Source organism: Euprymna scolopes, chromosome 19 (genome assembly GCF_053919585.1).
Source record: "Euprymna scolopes isolate OS-2025 chromosome 19, ASM5391958v1, whole genome shotgun sequence".
Taxonomy (NCBI): domain Eukaryota; kingdom Metazoa; phylum Mollusca; class Cephalopoda; order Sepiida; family Sepiolidae; genus Euprymna; species Euprymna scolopes.
Window position 1 is genome coordinate 84,659,904 of NC_136500.1, and position 22,227 is coordinate 84,682,130.

Sequence of the window (22,227 nt, forward strand, 5' to 3'; positions counted from 1 at the left end):
TTGGCCCACAAGGAGCTTTCACACAAGTCATTAAAGAGCTCTCCTTGAAAACAGCCTGTGGTGTTCCCTGGAAGCTGAGTGACAACAAGTCTCCCCAGGTTTCCAGTACTCTCCATCTCTTTCGATAACATTTGCAAATAAATTTGCATTATCGCAACAGCTGCTTGCCATTGATTTCTCGTTGGCAGCAGCTATTGGTGTTCACTGAAATTTGAGTGGCAATAAGCCTTCCCAAGGTTCCAGTTCTCTTCGCACTTATCTGGTGGAGGTCTGGTCAGTTCCTCTGTCTTTCCTTCCTTCTTGACTCTACTTGGTTATTTGACTCGCTCTTTTTGGGGGGAGGGAGGGCAGTGATGTGGCAATCGGTAGATGGTGGTTATAGAACATAGATATGCGGCTTCAGTATTCTTGGTTCTATGTAGTGTTTCATGCTTTGCCTTTGCAGCGGTTTGTCTGCTGGCCTGCACTTGTTGCTCCTGTGTTAGTTTCTACACTCAAGGGTTTTTCTTAATATTTCAGCTGTTTTCATTTTATTATTATGATTATTTAATTCATTTATTTATTGTTGCATTTGGGGGGGGGTAAGGTCCTACTTTTTTAGGCGATTATGTCTGGTCTTACGATCTTGTCACTTGAACTTAAGGTTAGTGGTGACAAAATTTGGTTAACTGCCTTAAAATGGCCTGAAATTAGGGATTTATTCTACACTAAATTTATATACAAAATTCTTAACTATGTTTGACATTAAAAAATTCTGCAAAGTTTTTCATTAGATTGACACATAATTGCCTAAAAAAGTGAACACTCATTAGGGGTGATACAACAGAGGGTGTTAATCTATAAGTTTACCCATTTTTCACTTAGATGTACGTTCAAAAGTTATCGCGGACAGCATTTTTGGGAAATAGCATTTTAAAGCAGCGGACTTATATTAAGTAGATATTAAATAAGTCCCTCCTATTCTATTTTATTTTTTTTTTAATCGAGAGTAGATAATGCACTGTGGATGTGTTATCAGCAGCTCCAATAACTCTCGCTTCTCCTTATTTGTCCCTTAGTCCTCATTTGCAATGAGCGATTTTTCTGACAAAGGGTGAAGAAAAAGCTGCTTTCCAGGTCGGCAGTACTTCGTGAACAGTAGTTTGAGATGTTGGAAATTTTCTGTTTCTATGTCTATCCTTGTGGCCATGTCACTAGTAAGAGTGCTGGAGGTAAACATTTCATCTGGGCTGACGTTACCCACCTGATAATCAGGGACCCGAACCTTGAATTAACCACTAAGGAGGCTGTCCTATCAGCAGGTGCAAAGTACTAGGGCTACTGTATTGCCATTTGGTGGATGGATTCTGGACCATGCAGTAGTTTCTGGTGGGGCCTCTTGATGCTATACTAGTGGGTAATTGTTATGGCTTTACTTTATCATGTGCTACAAAAAAAAAATATTTCCTGTCTTTTTCTCTCTTACTTTCCCTCTCTGTCCTGCTCTAACCAAGTCTGTCGACCTGTTCTGCAAATCCCAAAACCTCAACATGAAATATCTCCAGAAAAAAAACACGAATAAATCTAGAACCCTGTCCTCCAATGTAGACCCCTACTACCATGTCTCCTTCTCCAACATCAGGGGTCTACGTTCCAACCTTCCAGAGATTGAAACCCAAATACAGGAGACGAAACCGGAGATATTCTTCCTAAGCAAAACTGGCATAGGGCTGACCACTTCCCTAGATTTTTTTTTTTTTCTTTTACAAGGTAGTCACTACTTATCAAGGCCCAGAAGCCACTCGGGGATAAGGGTTATTGCATGTACAGTAATCAATGGGATAGTATTGTAGTAATCGTTAGTATTGGAGATTTGATAAAGTGTCTTACTTAAGGGGGTGCTTCAGAAAATAAATGGATCATCTTCAAAGATGAAGGGTTCCATTACAAAGAGAAGACACAACTCTCCAACCTCACAGAAACCCGAAACTACGGTCCGCATGCAGTTCGTCTATTAATGAAATGCTGTTCAATTTCATTGGTCCAGATGCCTTAAATAATGCCACAGAGGAACAGCTGCTAGAATACATCAAATCTGTTGCAGTGAAGTTAGACCACCTTGATGTGTACCAACAACAATTTTTTGTCATAAAGCATTTCCCAACTGAAGTCGCAAGCAATGCTCTGTGCTTTCAAAGGACAATGTGGTTGCAGTAACCAACGATGTACAATCTCATTCTCTGAAGATATGATCAAATCCCAGATCATTGCTGGCTTACGGGACATTTCCCACCAAAGCAAAAATTTTACAGAAATTAATTTCCTGCCAAAGCTAAGCAACCAAACCGAACACTTGTTTACTCTAGTCTACTGCCTGAGCATCAAGTCACTTCCGGCCAGCTGAGACCTCACAAATAGCCCCAATCAGATCTACGTCATCACAAAAATTACTGCCACAGAATAAGACAAGTACTGAGAACAAATGTAAAGGTTGTGGTCGCAGAGCACACCCAAAGGGCTGCAGGCAATGTCCCACTTGAGGGTAAATTATGCCACAAATGTGGAAGAGAAAACCACTTCTCAGGCACATGCCACATGCCACAGCAAAGCATTATCCAATGCTACAATGGGGGATTACGCAAATGACAACCAAAGTGATGACACCTCTTATCATATCAACCATGAATATGCAGCCCAGGTGACTAAAGGAAGAAGAGGGAAATCTTCATTGGGCATGGACCAACAACTAGTTCACACCAGGGCGACCAGAGCCACCCCCATTCATTAACATTACAGTCACATTGAATGCGATCACTCACAGGCACCTCGGGTAATTAATGCATACTGAGGTGAGACCATGGTCCACTCAACTGTCATGGCAGATACTGGGGCCAAAACCAGTACAGCTGCAATTCTAAACATCTATTATGCACTAGGCATCGATTATGTGCTCTAAACAACAACAGCTTGACCATCATAGGAATCACCGTAATCATCAGTAATTAAAACTTGCTGATGTAACATGCTCAGAAATGATTTACATCTGCCCAAAACTTAGGGGCCTATATATCTCATTGACGGCCCTAAAAAAAAAAACAAGGATTATCAACAATGGCTTTTCAACACAAATTAGGAGTCAAGTAGCCACAACGAAAATAGACTATAAACCGGCTAACTGTACATTAGCTCCTTGCGGTTGCCCATCCTGATTGCCTTGCCCACCACCACCAGACCAGCTGCTATTTCCTGCAATACCTGATTATTGCAGTGCCCTAGAAAATTGGATCAAGTGTCACTTCACCAGCAGTGCATTCAACATGTGAACACACCAAAAGTTGCAGACCATGACGGGCGAGCAACTCACTATTACATTTTTAGACAACTACCAACCCAAATCTGTTCACAAGCCAATCCCAAGCCCCCATCACTGGAAAGAAGCTGTCAAATCCCAGCTAGATGCTGATGTGGCACTGAACATGATTGAACCAGTGCCAGCTGGGACACCAACAACATGATGCTCCAGAATGATCACAGTTCCCAAAAAAGACGGCAACCCACGTGGGATGATTGACCTGCAGAATTTGAATGCAGCAACAAGACAGGAGACACATCACATTCCCTCTTCATTCAACCTTGTCAATAGAAAACCCCAGGAAAAAAGAAAACCATCCTTGATGCATGGAATGGATATCACAATGTTCTCCTTGCTGCGGAAGCGCGAGATGCCACCACGTTCATAACAGAATGAGGTAGATTCCAATATTTGCGAGCTCCCCAAGGTTTTCAAGCATCAAATGATGGCTACACAAAGAGATTCGACACCATTACGGAAGGTTTCCCTCATGTGACCCATTTCATGGATGATTTGATTTTATGGGATGATGCTATAGCAACATCCTTTTGACGCACTATTAGATACATCATGCTTTGTGCTGAAAATGGGATTGTGTTCACCCCAGATAAATTCCATTTTGTGAAAGACAATGTGGAGTTTGCTGGTTTTGACATTAGCCTAACAGGGTATAAACCATCTCTAAAATTTATTGAGAGTGTCAGAAACTTTCCATCTCTCAAAATATAAAAGAAGTCAGATCTTTCTTTGGTCTAATTAACCAGGTTTTGTATACATTTGCCCAAGCACCAGTCATGTCACCTTTCAGGAAACTACTTAAACATAGCAGCAGGTTTTACTAGGACGATACATTGAAGCAAATCTTTCAACAGTTTAAGGAATAAATCCTAGACAGCATCCAGGATGGTGTTTAAACATTCAAAATAAATCGTCCAACATACCTAACTACAGACTGGAGTTGAACGGGGATAGGATTTACTCTACTCCAAAAACATTGTGAGTGCACATTCACAGTAGGCCACCTTTGTGAGTCAGGATGCTGGTAGATTGTATATGCTGGCTCCCGATTCACTAGGACTGCTGGGAGCTGTTATGCACAAATTGAAGGGGAAGCTTCAGTCATAAAGTTTGGTTTGGAAAGCTGCAAAATGTTGGTTCTGGGCTGCCCCCACCTGATATTTGCCATTGACCACAAACCCCTCATGCCAATATTCAATGATTGTGACCTGGATGAAATAAAAAAAAAAATAGGATATTGGACATCAGAGAGCAGACATTGAGGTACAGATTCAAGGCCATGTCCATACCAGGCAACAACCCATTAAGTGTTGAGGAATATGTGTCTATTCAAAATCAATACGGACGTAAACCTCAGCATTAGGACAACACTGGCAGAGTTGTTAAGACCCTCCTCCACAGACAGTACTGTATATTAGTTGATGGCAGTAGAAGAATCACATTTGGAAACTGCTGTTACCTCCGCAAGATAAACACAGATACCCGCAACCTGGCCCATGACAACACCTTACCAGATGCCTTACCAAACAACAAGATGGACAACCATCTCCCACAGTGACCTTATACCCAAACCAATACACCTAGAAAGCCAACACCCTCAAACACAAATAATGCCAACACTGCCTATTACACCAGGAACACCAGTAGGGAAGAAACATCTGCAAACGACGGAGACAATACAAGACAAAGAACTAAAAACTAGGTCTAGACTCATCCGTAACAAACAACTGCAGGCTAGATTTAAGGACTTCCAACTCAAATGACATTTCTCTATCTTTTTTAGAAAAATTTACAAAAGAAAAAAAAAAACAAGTGAAGCATGCATGGTCCCCCGTGAGTGCACAGTGAACGAGGCATAAAAAAAATGACAAAGTTCAGCATTTGCTTCCTCCCCATTTAGCCCCAAAAGTCCCCAGGGGATGTCAAATCCTGGTGAACATGAACAAATGGTGTAGTTTTAGGCTTAACATATATAAATTTGAGTTCTGCACCATGCAAAAAAAGAAATGACTAAGTCCATCATTTGCACCCTCCCCCATATAGCCCCAAAATCCCCAAGGCCTTTACATATTTAAATTTGAGTTCAGCACCATGCAAAACAACTAAATAGACATACACAGAAAATTTTAGATAAATATGGTAAAATAGTCCCAAAAATGGAGTGTTTTTATTAGCCCTAAAAGAGCCCCTGGGGTACACCCAAGAGTTATCACGAAGTATAGACAAACAAAATTATATAGAAATCAGTTAGTTACAACTTTTCAGAAAGTTTTATAAAAATCCAAGGTATCAATCTTTTTTAATAAACACAAAAGTGTCAATTTTAGCCATTTTAACCCGAAGCCATTTCTAGAGGGGCAACAGGAGTTTTTCCGGAAAATCCGTTCTGTTACTTTTTTACTCATATCATGTTTAATGTTTGTGCAAAATTTAAAAAAATTCCAAGGTGTAGTTATTGAGAAAAATGCGGACAGATGAACGACAAGGGTAAATTTACAGGTCCACCCTCCTTTTGTCGGCGGACCAAAAAAAATAAAGATACATGTTAACATAATACCCAAGTTATGTGCCCTTAATAGGAACTCGCTACCTTGGCATGGGAAACTTCCTGGGTGAAGGTAACTGTCATGGCAACCTGAATAAAGATGCTTAATCGTGTGCTAAGTTATTCCTGAAATGAAGTGTCCTGTTGTTATTCCCACGTATAAAATATTACATATTTTAATTATACAACACTGTTGGTTTTTCTAACAGAAAACAATGAAGAAAGCAGTAATATTTTTATTTACTTCTTACTTTCTTTGCATACAAAAGTTGCAATCATTTTGTGTAATATTTCATAGTTTAGACTTTATTTTTTGCTTACCCCATTTCCAAATCCTATCAACTACGCTTGACTTTATAGGCCTTGCAAGCCAAAGGCTGGCTATTGATCTGCTACTACAACAAAGAAACTGATTATATTTAGAAATGTTTACACAATCGGAATTGGTACTTGTATCGGCAGAGGCAATTGAACTCAGACTCCATTCTGTGTCTATAACAGCAGCAGAATGGAGTCTGAGTTCAATCGCATCTGCAACACCATTACAAGAAAAAAGATGTACATAAGATGCTCCAACTAAAAATGGAGAAAGCCAAATCAAGTTCCAAAAGTTTTGTAAGCACAGTAAATCTATTTTGCAAACTAAAACTTAGTTTAGGGTAGGTTGGATTTAGGTTAGGATAAAAATAAAAACAAATATAAAGATTGTCTCAGTCTAGAAGGACTTCTCCCTCATTGAGTGAGAACAGAATAGGCTAAGTGCAGCATCAGATTAGTTATTACACTTTTTTCTTAGCCAAAAGGCCAAAATTTATACATGTTAAGCAAGAAGAAAATAGTCATTCACTTTCATTGTCTGAGCAGGATGTGGTTGATTATGCTTGTTGGCATTAAAATTCTGAAGTAGAGTCTCTGCATCTGTATCTATCTTACTGACCTTGTTTGGAACAAATAAAAAAGTCACCAAGTTTCCAGGTAAAAAGGACAAACATATTCTCAACATTTTAAATCGAATTTATTCAACAGTTTTGTCAACACAGAAAGAGTTAGGAACACAAGAATATGAGACAGGTTAATTCAGCCAACATTTATGTTCTATAGCAGGGGTGTGCAACATTTTCTAATGTTGTTCCACATTTGAACGTTGTAACAACAATGCAGGCCACTTACTGTAAGAAAATTAACTCTTATGTAGACTTATGAGAACTATAGTTAAGTGATTAAGTACATTCAGTAGTATTATAAATACATCTATTATATATATATAAAAGTGAACATGTCTCTGTGTGTGTGTGTGTGTGTGTGTGTGTGTGTGTGTGTGTACGCAATAACTGTCAATTTTAAGTCTACAGACTCGAAAATTGATATACAGGGTACTGAGATTTGGGAAAATCTTCATAATCCGTTTTCGGCCAGAAATTTGGCTGTTAAGGGGTCAGAGTTCATCGGTTTGACCTTTGAGATCTCTACCAAACTCCTCCGCCAATTTTGGGTATAAACAATTGAAATTTTAGATATAAGTTCCTTGGACATGGATCTAACTTAATAACTTGATTTGAGCCCAAAACAATAAATGTTAAGGGGTCATAATAGAGGCCAAAGTTAAAAAAATTGACTGCTTTTTTTTTTTTTTTTTGCTCAACATACACCTCCAAACACCCGGGCAACGCCGGGCTGAAATGCTAGTTTAGAAATAAAAACATGATATTCAAACATTTCATTACTTTTTTTATGTGAAACTTGGTATTTTGCATTTGTACATAATTTGTCAATGTCTGCTCTGACAGATGTTGTGACTACTCTAAGTTGACTTGATAAATTTTCATCTGTGAGCTGATTTTGTTAGTGACTTTTGTGAACTTAATTTTTGAAAAAAATTGTTCATAACAATATGTGCTTCCAAAAAGTGAAATAATTTTCCTGGCATGTTGCTCTAAATTTGAAGGCTTTCCACACACATAGTTTTTGTAAAAAGTTATCAAGTCTTTGGTATCATACGCTCTTCTCAAGTCGATGTGAGACTGTAAATTTATCACCTCCATTTGACAGTCCTCAGAACTTTCTTCTGATGCAACATCAAAGGGTTGAGAAAAACAGCTTTGAAATCTTTCTCATATTTCCCGAAACTTTGTAAATTCGGTGGACAACTTGTCAACATTTTCAGCAGACTTAGAACATTACAAATCAGTTATTCCTGCTTTTCTGAGAGCGAGAGTAGGAAAATGGATGAGTGTTGTTCTACTCAACTGTGTCTTAAAAAGTTTCTTTTCACATGAAGAAATACGTTCATACATCCTGTTCACCAAACTTCTCCAACTTCAAAACTTGTTCACTAATATCTTGGCTAATAGTTGTTGGAGACATACTGGCCATGTCCAAAAAATCCTCAATAACTTCACAATTTCAGTAACTCCCCAAAATATGTTCATACATCTTGTTTCTCTTCTGCTTGCAGTTTTACATTTAATTCTACAAGATGTTGTGTGATATTAGTTAGAAAAGCAAGGTCATTTAACCAGTCCTCATTGCTGAAATATGTAACATCTTGTTTTGTTTTTTACATAGGAGTCACCACTTATCAATGCGCAGAGGCCATTCGAGGATAAGGGTTAATGAGTGTACAGTAGTCAATTGGACAATATCGTAGTAATCATTAGTAGTGGAAATTTGGTAAATTGGATTACTTAAGGGGACAGCTCATCAAGAATTTGTTTACGTTGGACTTGAAGATGACCAAATTGTAGTCAGCTGGAAAACAGGGAAACAGAAGAGAGTTCCACAGGTGTGCAGTTCTAAGAAAGAAGCTTTGTTCATGGAATGTATGTTTAGGTTTAGGCACAGATAATGACTGGGGGAAATTATTGATAGTGGTTTCAGCTATACAAGTGTTTTTCGTGAAAGTTTGGCAAGGGGGGAACCCTAGATTGGAGCTCAGACGAGAACTTGCCATGAAAATAACGATTAAGCAGAGACAGGCTCGCAACGTCTCTTCTGTGGGAAAGAGCTTGTAGGGAAGAGAAAAAGGCATCCCCCCACTAGATTACGAAGTTGCTTATTTACCATGATTTGTTCAATTGCTTTCCTTAAATTTCAAAAACTTTTTGAAGTAGAAGCTCTACCGAATCAACAAACTGCAGTGAAATATGAAATATTTCGGTAATCGAAGTCCAGTTCTAAAAATGACTGAAATTATTGATGGTTCAGTCTTCTAGCACAAATAAAATTTACACACTGCACCAAAACTTTCATAACATCAGTAAAATCCAATACCTTTGTGCACAAGTTTTCCTGATGTATAATACAGTGATTCACCACCACCCCTTCTGCATCAATAAAGTCCAAAAACTTTGGTGAATTCATTGTTTTTTTCCTTTAGTTGAGGATGCCTCATCAGTTGTCAAACCACACAGTTTGGAAGGGTCCAGTTAAAACTTCTCCATCAACTTCAAAACTTGCTCACTAATATCATGGCCCATAGTTGTTGAAGGCATACTAACTATGTCCAAAAACCCCTCAATAGCTTCAAAATTCCTGGTAACTCCTCAAACAAACACAAACAACTGCGTTGTGTCACTGACATCTGTACTTTCATCAAGTGCCAAACTACATGTGACGCATATTTTTATTCACTCTCTTAAAGCAAGTTGATTGATTGTGTGACACAGTAAATCAGTACAAACTTATTTGCTGCACCAATGCTTTTTTTTAAGGATACACAAAATCAGTAAATGTGTCTAAACAACGTTTAACAAACTCTCCTTCAGGAAACGTTTTTCCCTTCTCAGCAATTGATTCACAAAGTTTAAAGTTTAGTTTCGTAACAAGTTCAGAGTCGTTTTTGTAGGCAGTAAAAGTAGCTTGTTGCTTTTTAATTGGCTTATTCAGTTGTTCAAGTTTGTCCAGTCAAACCTGCCTTACTAATGCATCATACGTGGGATGTTGTGTTGTATAATGTTGTTAAATGTTGTATTCTTTCATTACTGCTACCACACTTTAGCAGATGACATATATGGCACCCTAATTGTGTTGAACAATAAAATATTTTTTGCTCCAGTCATTGTCAAAAATTCTTTCCTCATCATCGTTTTTTTTTTTTTGTTGTTTTTTTTTTTTTTTTGTAGCAGACATTTTTACTTGGATAAAATATGAAGAAATAGTTTATAATAGTTTATAATAGTACAACTGATTAATTTTAAAAAATACTGAATTAAAAATTAGCCAACAATATACCCTGGTATTATTAAACAGGTGTTTAAAAATGGTTTACATATAAATACTTTAACATACTATTATTGCGTTAGTGTCTGTCTGTCAGTCAGTCTGTCCGTCTGTTTGCTTTTTTGTCAGTATTTCTGCCCGCTGGGAGGATCCATTTTACTACTTTTTGAAATGTATAAGTTCGCTTGATATACCAATGTTTCTGACATCTGGGAGGTCTCGTTTTGCTACCTTTTGATGAAATGCGTCTGTTCGTTTGATATACGGGTGTTTCTGTTCACCTCTCTGTTCGTCAGTCACTCTGTCTGTCTGTCTGTCTGTTCGCTTTTTGTAAAGTTTATAGGTTTTCTGTGTTTTGTGGCTTTAAAATATTGGGATGGAAAAACCAACTGAATAATTAAGAGTGTAACTAAAACATCATTAAGATTGTAACTAAGAAGGAAAATTTAAATTTTGTTTTTATTTCTTTTCAAATCAATAGAAAACTAATCATAATAATCTGAATTAAATAAGCAATAAGGAACAATGTCAAGGGTGTTAGTTCCATATAAAAACGTTGATTTAATTTGAATAAAATTAAATCAACGTTTCCCTATGGAACTCACATCCTTGACATTATTCTCGCGTTGCCTACGCACTGTTCCAACATTTCAAAATACAACTGCTGAGATACAACGCGCGGCTCTTTACGAACAGACTTTTCTTTCTCCAACTTTACAACATGACAAGAAAGAAAAAAAGAAGAAAAAAAGAAAACAACATACTGAGGATGGAGTATACCTCTGAAATATATTTATGTTATAAATTTCAAACAAGTATTTGTTTATTTTCCTAATATTACGTTGTGATTTGACTTTCAGACGCATTTGATGCATATTTTATTTTAATAAGGAATAATGTAAAAACTAATCAGCTATGTTTATTATTTAAAAAATAATAAATCTTGAAAATAATTTGTAAAAATTCCTTATGTGTCTGGAGTAAACAGTTTAATAAATAATTTTGATAATATCTTACTCAACAGCATGAATGAACCCATGAAATGACCCAGAGTAGTACTGGTATAAATTTATAGAATTATATGATAAAATTGTGAACGTTATAGTGTATGTTAATAGCGTACTCATTAAATAAAATCTGAATTGAGCAAGTAAATATTTATTGATAAATCTTTAACTACCAATTTATTTAAATAAAAAATGAAAATAAATCCATATTCTGGATACTGAACAAGCAAACATATAAACGGATTCAGTTGCAAGAGTGACATCTGAATCCAACATCCAGTCCCGATGCTGACACAAACAAATGTAGCCACATTCGAGAGCTGTTTATACTTCTGGAATATAAGATTTTTTTTTTCTCCAAAAATTTGGGAAATTCATACGCTTACTATCTTGTGTGTTTGAACACACAAGATAGTAAGCGTATGAATTTCCCAAAATTTTTTGAAATCTCTGCTTGAATATTACTCTCACACTTTGCACAATGCTTCAAGCAAATTACAAAATTCTCCTTAATAAAAAATAATTAAACATAAATGTTTGTATCATATTCATTCAATACACATTTTTATTTACTATAATAGTAAAAGTTAACCAATTAAAAAGCATCAGTTTGGTGACATCAGAAAAATTACAAATATTTTTCTTTCATAATGTCCTCGCATTTTTTTGTAGTTATATATATATATATATATATATATATATATATATATATATGTGTGTGTATATGTATATATATATATATGAAATTTATTTATACAAACATTAATGGCTACATATGTGCATACATGTTTCTGTAATCACCCGCATTGGGGGATTACGTCTTCAGGCCAAGAATTATCGTCGACGATAATTCTTGGCCTGAAGACGTAATCCCCCAAACGCAGGTGATTACAGAAACATGTATGCACATATGTAGCCATTAATGTTTGTATAAATACATTTCATATACCTGCTCTGTTTACTCATTGAGCACATGTTGTTTCATTGGATGTACTTCTAGGAAACTAAACTCTACTGGCTAGATATATATATATATATATATATATATATATATATATATATATATATATATATATATATATATATATAGAGAGAGAGAGAGAGAGAGAGAGAGAGAGAGAGAGAGAGAAATAAAAAGGAACAAACCGAATTATGTGTTCATCAACGTTTTGTCTTTATTTCGAGGCTTCCTCTGGATGAAATAAAATTCCTTTTCATTTCTGTTTTGTGGGAAAACTATTTCCATTATGCTCATCATATATATATATATATATATATATATATATATATATATAGGTAAAAAATTGATTGCAAAAGTCGAGGACGTTATGAATGCAAAATCCAAGTAGCATTATGGTAAAAAAAAAAAATAAAAAATAATGGATAAATAAAAAGTAAACAAATACATGTTTTACTTGGCCAACGGGCGTGTTATTTTTCCAAAATATCGCAAACAAATTCGAAAACGAGGTTTCAAGTTAAAGTTCAAGGTAACTAATATAAAACAACTACAAACATTGGTATTATGGCCTCAATACATACAATTAAACTTATATTTAAGAAATATTGGTATTGTGTGATGATTCAATTTTTATACAGTAACTAAATATTATTTATATTTAGATAAAGAACTTATCTGAACTAGTAATGATGTCTAGTTTTTACATAAACCTGCTTGAAATTATTTTTGTGCAATTTGTTTTGAAATGAAAACACACGTTTGCCAACTGTCGTGATACTTTTTGTCATCAATTGATTTAAATTTAAAAACGATAAAACTAGTTTATGATAAAAAAAAAAAAAATCAAAATTAACGTGCGTAATTATGAAAAACAAAATACTATCTGAGGGCCACATTTACTGGTCTGGCGGGCTGCCTGTTGCACACCCCTGTTCTATAGAAATGGAATTGTATTTAGAAGTTTCATCTTGCCTTACAAAATCATTAGAGATGAGGAATGGAATATGATATCTGTTCAGTTTGGCATCTCGACTGGAACTCTTCATAAATGGCCATACAATGATTTTGGGTGGAAATGGAAAAAAGTTGCGCATGCAAAAACTATTCTAATCATTGAACATGTCTGTGTTTCTATGTACTTGCCTCTCCAGGTTGGTTTTTAATGTGAGGAAAATCCAGCTCCTTCAAAAGAGGCACCCTGGAATGGAACAAAAATTAAAATTGGCTCAGGCTAGAAGGATTTTCTTTCATTGACCGAGGGCAGAAAAAATGAAATGTAATATCAGAACAGATACTACAGTCTGCTTCCACCAAAAAAAAGTTATCTCATCAAACCATGTACCAATCATTTTGTCAGTGATAACATGCAGGTACAAAAAAAAATAGATTTTGATTATGTAACTGCTACAACCCCAACAAACACACAAATTAGGCCCATTATCTCCAGCTTAGAAAGACCCCTCTATAAATCTGATTCCACTCACAAATACTCACACCTGCACTTTCCACCTACCCCCTAAACATATCAAAAGCTCCAACTCAACTGGTACCGATTCAGCTTTGACATTGTACCGCTCTACACATCTGCACCTGCACACCCTACAGACAAATTGCTAATTGACTGCATTGCATCTCCTAACCTACTGCTTCAGCCTAACCACATCTGACATGGCAACTGCTACCTATCACCATAGACAACACGTACTCTACATTCAGCCAACACACAACCAAATAACAGGCACACCCATCTAGATTGTGAACAGTCACATACATGTGTTTACTTAACGGTCGAGTATTTCACATCAGTCACTTATGTATCTTCTTCATTGGTACATAGGTAACATATTATCCTCACAGCTAAGTATGACAAGTTCATTAAAATATTGTTGTCATTCAGTAAAAATATATGTCATCCAGTATGTCATTCAGTAAAAATTCAGTAAAGAATTTTCATTCAGTAAAAAATTGTCATTCAGTATGTAATTCAGTTAACGTTTAGTAAAAATATGTTATTCAGTAAAAGCTCAGTAAATTATGTCATTCACTTCAGTAAAAGTATATGTCATCTACTAAAAATGCAGTCAAAAAAAATTCTTATCAAGTTCATTAAAACATATATCATTCAGTAAAAATTCAGTAAAAATTTGTCATTCAGTAAAAATTCAATGAAAATATATGTCATTTAGTAAAAGTTCAGTAAAAATTTGCTTATCATGACAAGTTTATTAAAACATGTATGTCATTCAGTAACATGGAGTCGTATGCAGTTTTGCATAGAACACTTCGATGACACTGGATCCTTTTCGCTCCTAGATTTAAAAATTATAATAACAGATGAAGGTGAAATCTACACAACATTCTATCTGAAACCCACCAACAGTGGCATGTTTATACTTCTCACAAAAGCTGCTCCAAGTCATTGGTGCTAAGTCTAGCAGATTCAGTTGATTTCATTTGTTGCATCTGTAGAAACCTGATTGTCATTCAAAAAGAAATTGTTGCAGGTGTCAAAAGAGTTCATAAATTCACTTACTTTGGTAACACAATTGATTCATCATTTTTAATCCTCTCAGAATATTCCGCATCATTGGCCCTTATCGTCGGGTGGTTTTTGGCCTTGATGACTTATTAGTAAAAAGAAATTTTAAAATTTGGTTGCCGACTGATACGGACAGGACATCACATATGCTGTCATATGTTAACACGGAAGTTAGTAAAGACAATGATGTTTGATGGTCGATGAACTCTGTATTTATTTAGATTGGCTTTTTTTTTGTTTCATGATCTTTCGAAAATAGAAAATATTTTACTTGTGACATTTGAAACTTATATGTACTATTATGTACAGAGTAAAAAGGTTTGCTATATATATATATATGCAAACACACACGTTTGAACTAGTTTTTATTTTTTTTAATTTTGAGTTAAATCATATTAACGTGTACACATACTTAATGGAATGTTCTAAGTTTGTAAAGAAGTCTACCGTGTGTCCGTATGTTTTGGTCAATTGCCTTTGTTCCAAAATAAGAAAGAAAAAAAACAAAAAACGAAAAAAATTGGAGAAGGTAGGAAACAATTTTCTATTTTAATTAAATGGGATTTGATTTTAATCTTCTAGTAAATGTTGTTGTTTTTTTTAACGACATATCAACCATTTTGGCATCATTTAATGCTGAAGAACCTATTCGTCATAATGGTCAGAGTGTTCACAAGTGGGTTGCGATACTAGGGTTCAAATCGTTGGTTAAGTCATACAAAGATTTTTAAAATATTGTACTTTATGCCCCATCCTTGTCATCATTATTAGGTAAAAATCAAGAATAAGTGGAGTAATTTAAGGAAATGGATGGCACTATCCCCTATATCTTGGTGTAGTAACTAATCCATTATTACCATACTAGCAGGACCTGTTAACCGGCGTTGCCTGGTGGTAGCACCCCCCCCCTCACACACACACACGTAAAAAAATTAAAGTACGGTTGGTGTTGTTGTTGTAGCCAAACCCCCAACCTTCTCATATTAAGAATGGCAATCGGAGTGGACCCCCTCTCCAACCTACAAATGTTAAGAATGGCTTTCGCAACAGACATCCCATTTTGTGAATGTGGGTGTGGGTGTGGGTGTGGTTAGCAAGAAATTAGTCTGAAATGTAATGTATGTAATAATAAAAAAGAATAATATATTTTGCTTTGTGACCTATTTGGGTCAAAAGATAATAACAAAACATGAAATAATAGTTATAATAGATGAAAGTACGCACAAATACTTTTAAACTGCAATGGTATTTTGCATTCTGACGTGTTTGTGTGTAAAAATAAAAACAGGAAACATTTAATAATAGTTAATCTCAGTGTGAGGTCTCTGGAAAGAAAAATCTATAAAAATGTAAATAGAAGTGCTTACCGGTTCGAGTGCCCCTTCCCCCTCCCGCCCTAAAAATTAAAAATTAAAAAAGGAGGGGGAAAAAGGGGAAAAAAGAACATGACCTGCATTAGCAAGGCGCTAATGTATGATAGCAGAAGGAAAAGGAAATGTAGAAAAAAGAAAGAGTTGAATGGGCCATGGTGAACCTACAATGTTGGGAAGTACGAAAGCTCTGTCTCTCTCTCTCTCTCTCTCTCTCTCTCTCTCTCTCTCTCTCTCTCTCTCTCTCTAATTGAAGTCAGTTCTTTCTCTCACTGTCTCTATCTATCCATCTATGTATCCATCTATGTATGTATGTATGTATCTATTTATCTATTAGTAGGATTGTCGTGTAGTATGAATACTCGTTAACCCTATATCGAGCAAAAGGGAATAAAGTGGGTAACACCGCTATCACAGTGAACGTAAATCGAACGTGGCTGATGTACACGAGTAAGGCCCCCATTGCAAAATACGCACTGCGCGTTGAAGGGAGCGTTTCATTTTTTCTCTAAAAAAAAAAAATGAACTTTTCGCTTTTCGGATTATTGTGCTGTAACTATGTACCGAATTTTGTTTTCACAATTAAACAAATTTTAAATGTTAGTTACGATTTAGGAAGGAAAAAAATGTATTTTATTTTTGAAGTATAATTGTTTCACATATAAACAAAAGAACTCGTGTACATCCACACTGAATAAATGATTAATCTAAGTTAAGATTTAGTAAAAAAAAAAATCAATTATTTTAAAGTAAGATTTTGTTATAATGAAAATATATAATTTATTTTTAAAGTAAGATTTGGTAATAAAGAAAATATTTCTTTTTAAAGTAAAATTTTGTAATAATACAAATATCATTTATTTTTAAAGTAAGATTTTGTAATAAAGAAAATATTTATTTTTGAAGTTAAACAAAAAATAAATCAGAACCTGTTCGTTTTCGTTTCCTCAGGAACCATTGTTTCGTTTTGTGTGGTTGCCTTTTGGGTGTTGTAACTCTTTACCGGAATTTGTTGTCACAAATAAACAAATTGTAAATCTATTATAATGTTTGCCCAAAGAAACAAAGGAAGTCGTGTATATCTGCACCGAACATTGTCAGAAATAAGCAAATGAGTAATTTTATTTAAGATTTAGTAAATTAAGAAATATCATTTATTTATTTATATAGTAAGATTTCGTAATATATAAAATATCATTTCTTTTTAAATTAAAACAAAAGAGTTAAGAGTTTTAAATAGAAATAATCTCATGAATTACATAAATAAAACTTAAGAGTAATGTTTATGCATGGAAATGGCGACATGTTTTATAGTGGCGAACTGTTTATTTAATAGTGGAATAACCGAATAGCGGAATTTTAGAATGTATATTTCTCAGCTAATCAGCTGGACCGGATTTCTGGACAGGAGAAATCATTATTTGTCTAGAATGAAAGCGGTAAGAATATGTGATTGTGTTGGAATTCCATAGTGTGTTAATGACGGCTAAGACCCAGGGAAGTAGGATAAAGTATAAATGCATGCGGTGTAGAATAAGACTTATAAGACTTGTAGAATAAGGTGTAAGAAGACTTGTAGAAGTGGGGGTGAAAATCTAGCTACTTCTTCTATAGGTTATGACGATGATGAACATGGCACTCCTCGGAATAAATGTAATGTTTTAATATTACGATATAATGTGTATTATATTGCGCTCTATAGTTAAATAAGGTAATGACTAATGGCGTAAACGTGATAAATTTTTATGTGCCATCTGGTGTTAGTTTTGTTTGGAAGTGAAAAATAGCGCCTCTTTTATTATATACAAGAAGACAAGATTAATGCTGAAGTTAGTCATTTTGGTAAAAAGTTTTAATGTGTTAATATTTCAATATTTGTAGATAAATTTCTTTTTTGCAGGCATATATTTTGTAGATGATTAGTCTGTAATAGATAGATTTTATTTGATCCCTAGATGCGACAGGCATTACTACTCTTGGTCACAGTGGATCTGCAAATACCTAACAAAATGCTCATGAAAGGTCGAGGAGGATGAGAAGACTGAGGAGGGAAAGCACTAACCAGACCTCTACTGGATGAGTGCGAAGAGTATGAGGACCTTCAGACAAGTTATTGACACCCAACTTCCAATGAAGACTACTAGTCGTTGTCAGTGAGAAACCAATGATACATGGTGTTGATGCAACAATTAAGCAGTAACTCCTCACTCCCCAACGCTCTCAAATCTGAGCATCAGCACCAAATGTAGGTCAGACTGGTAATAAGGTAGGGTCATGTGTAAGCATGTGAACTGATTTAGAACTGATATTAACCATAACGCAACGGATCCACTACATTGATTAACTCTCAATTCTAAAGATTTGTTTTTTTTTATTTCTATAGGAATCTCTCCAGACAAGGCATGAAACCAACTTGATCTAAGAAGCTAAAAAAAAAGTCTAAAACTAGCTAATGATGGATAAATTCCAACTTGGAAAACAATAATTCTTTCACTTTGTTAGAAAAATCGCTCACGGAATGTGAGGAGTAAAGGACAAAATAAGGGAATAAACAGTTACAATGCTGCCAAAAGTAAAACCAAGGTTCATGAAGAAGTGATTTTAGGAAAGTAGAAAGTAGACCTTGGATTTGCTTTCGGCAACCTTGTAACTCTTGTTTTCCTTATTTTGTCCTTTAGTTCTAAAATTCCGAGAGCGATCTTTTCGACAGAGGGGTGAAATTATTTTCTGAGTCAGAATCTATCAATCTAACCCTTATCGTTGACTAGTTTTTACCTTGAAGTGATTTTTTTGTTTCTTGTTTTGTTTTTTTTTAACTCCTCATATAAAGTAGCTTCATGCCTTGTCTGGAGCGATTAAAAAAAAAATATTTTTTTTTATATATATCAGAAAATGTATCAACTGAAAATATCAACCAGTATGAGAATAGCATTCCGAATAATCCAAGCAGAAATTATCAACCTTAAACAAAATTGATAATTTTCACCAAATCAAAAATAGTTTTTTTTCTTATTTATTTGGTTTTTATTATAATTACTACTCGCTAGGAGTTCTCACACAGGCCATCTTCAGAGATTACTCACTGATAATAATGTGGTGTTCCCTGGAGTCTAGGTGACAATAAGTCTTCCTAGATTTTTAGTACTCTCTACTTCTTTCAATAATTTTTGCAAATGAATTTGCATTATCACAACAGCCACATGCCATTGACTTTTCACCGGCAATGATCATTGGCCATCACTGGAATTTGGGTGGTAATAAGCCTCCCCAAGATGCCAGTCCTCTTCACACTTATCTAGTGAAGATCCTTGGTCTTTCCATCTCCTCAGCCCTTCTCGACTGTTTGGTGTCGTGCCAGTCAATATTGACACATTTTTTTTTTTTTGGGGGGGGGTAATAAACTTACAATTTTGCAGTTTCAGTTTGCTTGGTTTTATGTGGTGTTTATCTTTTTGTTCTACTTCTGCCGCAGTTTCTATATGGCCGGCTAGTGTTTGCAGCTCATGTGGATTAGTCTCAGCCATTTTCATTATTGCTATCCGTTGTATCTTCTCAGCCTTCCCCCCGATTCCAGTTATTACCATTCTTCTTTTTGAAGTTTTTTGCGATTGTTCCTATTGCTTCGAATTTTCATTATCACAACAGTTGCTTACCATTGATTTCTCACTGGCAATGGCAATTGGTCTTCACTGGAAATTGGATGTCAATAACCCTCCACAAGATCCCAGTACTCTTTGTACTCATCCAATAGAAGTCTGGTTAGTGCTTTCCCTTCTGAATCTTTCTTTCTTTCTTGAAACTTCATGACCATTTTGGGAGGAAAGGAAAGCCGTTTTAGATTTCTTGCAGTTTCAGTTTCCGTGGATTGATGTGGTACTCGTTCCAGCCTTTTGTTTTAGTTCCATTGAAGTTCCCTTGCGGCTAATCAGCATATACAGTTTATGTGGGTTAGTTTTTGCATTCGAGTGTGTTTCTTAAGATTTTAGCTGTTTGCAGCATTACCATCCGCTGTATAGTCTCAGTCTTCCCTTTGATTCCAATTTCTCTTAGTCTTTTTTCCAGTTTTTTTTTGGGGGGGGGGGCTGTTCCTAGTGCTTTTATAGTTATTGGTATTATATTGATTTTCTTCATGTTCTATATTCCTTTCAGTCTTTTAGCAACTTCCTTGTATTTGTTTTTCCATCAACTTCATTTTCACCCTATGGTCTGCGGGACTACAAGATCTAGAATTTCTTTCCCCCTTTCTAATTATTGTTATGTGCGGTTGCCTTTACTTGAAAGAGTTTATCTCTTTGTACTTTCATGTCCAAGAGGATTTTGTGGTTATCTTTTTCCAGTATTGTCTCCAGTTTGTGTTTGTACCATTTGTTTGCATGCTTGTAGTGCAATTGTATACAGAGTTCTCAGTGTAGTGCTTTCCCCACACAGTCGTTATTGTTATTATTATTATTATTATTATTATTATTATTATTATTAGGTCGGCTTGAAAGTATTAAATGGTGACAGAAAGACATTGGCAGAATTGAAGAGATAAGAAAGGGAGTTAAATTTGGATAGAAAGTCAAAGGCGGTGGTAGTTGGTACACTAGGTGTACTATCAATTCGTCTGGAACAACATTTGAAAAAAAACTATGAATCCTCAATGTTTTAGGTGGCCTTCAAACCTCTGCTATTGTAGGTACCACAAATAGCCTTAGGAAAACCTTTGGTCTTTGAAGCTCCTGGTTTGGAGTTGGGATTGTGGGAGAGTCTTCTTTTCAGGGAGATGTTATTAAATGAAATCAGGATGATTATTATTATTATTATTATTATTATTATTATTATTATTATTGCTGCTGCTGCTGCTGATAATTAAATTTTTAAAGCAGGAATCATGTATCATGTTTCATGTTTCATTTGTGCTTTTAAATTAGGCATATTAAACACTTTGTTCGAGGACTGTCTTTCAAGGGCCTACAGAAAAATGTTTTCATACAAATAATTTCCTCAAATTTTAATAAATCTCCCCTTCTATACTTTTGTATGAATAATATTAAATTTGACCCTTCCTGTCTAATAGAATGAGGTAGCCAATCAATTTCAAGATTTGCAGGGTTTTTTTTTCTCTACTTCCTCTTCAGGAAAGGGAAGAAACGACATCATTCTACAGTCATGAAAAGCCCTTCTACTTCTGGATGTAAAATAAGTTTCATTTTCAAAGAAAACTAATCCATTTAGAGACTAAGTAGCAATGGATCCAGAAACAGACTATGGAAAGGGAAAGTTGGTTTCAAGTCCTCTCATTTATTTACTTTATTTCTATTTTAATGGAAACTGCTTCAGACAAGGCATAAAGCCACTTGCTAAAAGAAAATACCATGTCATGGTCAAAAACTGACCAACAATAAATATTACATGCATAGATTAAAAAAAAACAGTAATTATTCCTCCTTTGTCAGAGACATCACTCATGGATTGTGAGAACTAATAGACAAAATAAGGGAAGCTAAAGTTACAAGGCCGCAAAAATTAAACCCAAAATTAATTTTTTAGTCTTCATATTTTCCATCTATTTATAGACTAGTCATTAATAAACTTAATTATTTTACTTTTGAAAAAAAAAAAACTCACAGAAATATATTTGTGCTTAATAACAATAGATTTGATACATCAGACATGTGTAACGCAGTGTCATGATTAGAGCTATGACAACAGCACATTCTTTTCATTGTCATGACTCTCGAGTATATATCCGACACAGTTAGACACAGTTAATCAACCGAGAATCACGTCACTCTATATAAAAACGTATAAGATATCAACGGATACGCACTCGAGAGTCAAAACAATGAAAAGAATATGCCATTGTCCTTGCATGGAAGTGAAAACTGACCGGGGAGGGTTGAGGACATGCATTGCATGGAGATAAATGAGATGAGAATGATAAGATGAGTGTGCAATGTGAGTTGTGAAGGCAAGCTTAGATCTGATGACTTCAGAGGAAGATTAAATCTGGACAGTACAGAGAGATGTGTGCAGAGTAGGAGGCTCCAATGGTATGGCCATGTTTAAAGAATAGATGAGAGTTCTTGGGTTATATTTGGATCGGCTGAGATAGTAAATTCAATGCATTTTCAGGGGAAGATGAAAGAAAAACATGGGAGGATGGACTTGTGAGATAGATATCTCACAAGTCCATCCTCCCATGTTGCTCGATTAGTTAGTTTAGAAGTCAATTTCAAAAATATTATCCAACACA

At 35.3% G+C, this 22,227-nt stretch overlaps 1 protein-coding gene across 1 annotated transcript in view; it reads left to right on the top strand.

The window, feature by feature from the left end:
* Positions 1-22,227, top strand: part of LOC145239811 (WD repeat-containing protein 41-like) — an 81,798-nt gene that overhangs the window by 426 nt on the left and 59,145 nt on the right. The window lies entirely within an intron of this gene.